The sequence below is a fragment of the Bos taurus genome, chromosome 12, assembly GCF_002263795.3.
Source record: "Bos taurus isolate L1 Dominette 01449 registration number 42190680 breed Hereford chromosome 12, ARS-UCD2.0, whole genome shotgun sequence".
Lineage (NCBI taxonomy): Eukaryota > Metazoa > Chordata > Mammalia > Artiodactyla > Bovidae > Bos > Bos taurus.
Genome location: NC_037339.1, coordinates 24,926,100 through 24,928,843, shown reverse-complemented (window position 1 = coordinate 24,928,843; position 2,744 = coordinate 24,926,100).

Genomic DNA, 2,744 nt, shown 5'->3' with positions numbered 1-2,744 from the left:
GGCAGCAAAACAGGGCTCCCCACTCAGCGGGGGATGTGGGCAGGTTGAGTACTTTGACTGGCCAGCCCGAGACAATCTCATGACCACAAAAGCACAGGGGATTCTTTCACATGCACTGTTTGAAGCCTCACAAGGCACACTTATATTCAAAGTAGGTATTTATATGTCTGTCTGCCCGGTTGAACTGTAAGCATTTTAGAAGACTTTGGCTTTATTTTTTATCTCCCTAGTGCTGGGGCACTGCTTGGCATATAGCAGATGCTCAAAAATGTCCGTCAAATTTAAGAGGACCGTGGTCCAGGAATTTTTCCACAGCATTAGATAACATAAATGTCTTCACACTTTGGGGCAATACTATGATTTAACAAGCAAATAAACAAAAAGGACTATTGACAGTTCATGAAAGAGCAAAAGAAGTAAGAATTTTTATGCCCACAGTCTTCTCTGAGTTATCTTAGCTCCTTTACAGGGCACAGATCTATGAAATTGTGGCAGATGAAAAGGGGGAACTGCTTGAAAGAAGAGAGATGGAGGCATGAGAGAGAGGACAGAGTTTGAGAAGGAATCATAAGAAGGGCAGAAATGAAGGAATTAAGGAAAAGAAGCAGAGAATCTGGGGATATTAGACACAGAACGTAAGATTCCTGATAACCTAGAAGGAAATTAGAGAATGGACAAAGTAATTCTGAATGCTGCTTTGATGGTAGCAAGGAAGAAAAGATGGACCTAATATTTTTAAGCATTTATTATATGCAAGGCAATTGCTAGGAACTCTGTGTGTATGTATATATATGTGTGTGTGTGTGTGTGTGCAAGCTCACACACACATTTAACCCTCACAACAACATAACAATGTGGACACTATTATATTGAGGCTTAGAGAAGTGATTGGCTTAAATCACACAGGTAATAAATGAGAGCATCAGAATTTAATGACTCTCCATCTGATTCCAAATTCTGTACTTTTTGAAAAAAACATTCATCTCTCTCTGAATAAGGCAGAAAGGTGTTGGGGGAAAGATAGGGTGGTCATGCTTGCTAGAAGCTAGTACTACGTCTCTAAACTGTGCCCACAAACTCCCAGGACCTTGAATGGTGCCCAACCTACTTTTGAAGACAGATTTGACAATTAACATTTTCTAAATCATTTGTACATTAAAATTTTTAAAAATTAATAGAAGAGAAGCTTTGCCTCTCACATCAGTTTTGAAACAGTTTTTGGAAATTTGTTACAGCAGCCCTAGGAAACCAAGTTCAGGAAACACCAAGAAAATCCTCACAGATTATTTATTACTTATTTTGTATTGAAATACAATTGGTTTATAACAAAGCAATGATTTCATGGATGTCACTGCTTACGAGGAGGCTAAATGGAAATCTAAGTACCTAATAGAGCAAGTGGTAAGTGGATGTAGGACAATTCATGAAAGTAGCATGTGGACAGTAAAGTTCAGGATACAAAGGCAGGTGTGTTGCGAGAAAACACGTCTCCGAATATGCCCTCTGGATAGTGCAACTCATTCCAGCATCCTGCTTTCTGGATCCTATATGCAAAGAGTCACACAGAAAAGATGAACATATGGACAATCTCCCTGCAGAAGGAAATGGGAGAGAGAGAGCCTTTGCTCTCTTAGCAAAGGGGGCTCTAAGTTAAGCCTGCCACCCCCATCGGCCTCTACCTGGAGAACCACTGAACAGGGGTACAGCTACCATGACCGCAGGAGCTGGGCGCTGGTAGGTGGCAGTATCTGGGCAAATTTACATGGTCACCAAGGCTTGAGCAGCATCTTTTTATATTGATTTGTGCTCCTGGCCATCTCATCAGGGAGATGACACCAAGGTGAATGCAGCCCGGCAGGCAGAGCAGGGACCGGAGGCCACGCCAGGGACACCTCCCAGGGCTCAGCCCTTCGCAGGCCATAGAGGCCAGAGGGCCACTTGGGTTGTTGATTGTCAAAGTGGAAGAGACCTCAGACATCAAATCATCCAAGCCTCTCGCTTTCCAGTTGAAAAAACAGGAATCCAGAATCACTGGGGGAAGGTCACAGGGCTGAGCGGTAATCGGTGTTAAGCATACCAGTTAAAGGCTCCCTGTATAGAGTTCTTTTAAGATGTGTGACTCTCTGAGCCAGTGGCCCAGTAGGGAATTTCTAGGATTGCCTGTCTCCCTGTCAGTGATGGAAACTGCAATCCTATTCATCTCATCTGATGATCTGGCAAAGGTCTCGGAAGGGGGAAGAAGAGAAACGTTGGAGGAGAGAGGTCTGAGGCGAGGCACATCACAGGACCGGGCGATGCCCCCAACGCAGCTCAGAGCTGGGCTTCCTGTGATGCACCGAGACTCGTGGTTTGGAATGGGGGCTGCGTGGGATTCACAAAAGAGGGGAAGAGTTGTCAGAAAGTAGATGCTTTTGCCTGAAGAGAAAGGTCCCTAAGTCCCCAGTCGCCTCCCTTAATGCATGCGCGCACACACACACACACGTACAAAAGTTGAGGCCACCACATCTGCCTTCTCCAGATGGGGTTCCCTGCGCAAGAGTCTCCTCCCGCTCTAGGATTTTCCGACGCTGGCGCAAGCTCCTCCCTTGCCAGAGCCTGGCTCCAGTCCTAGCACAGAGTGTCCGCCCGAGCAGCGGCTGGGGGGCGGCGGGGAGCGGGCCCCGCTCGCCGCCATTGGCTGTGCGGCTGCCGGGCGGAGGGAAGCCTCCCGCTGCGCCCGCCGCCAGCCCGTGCGCCCCAGCCGC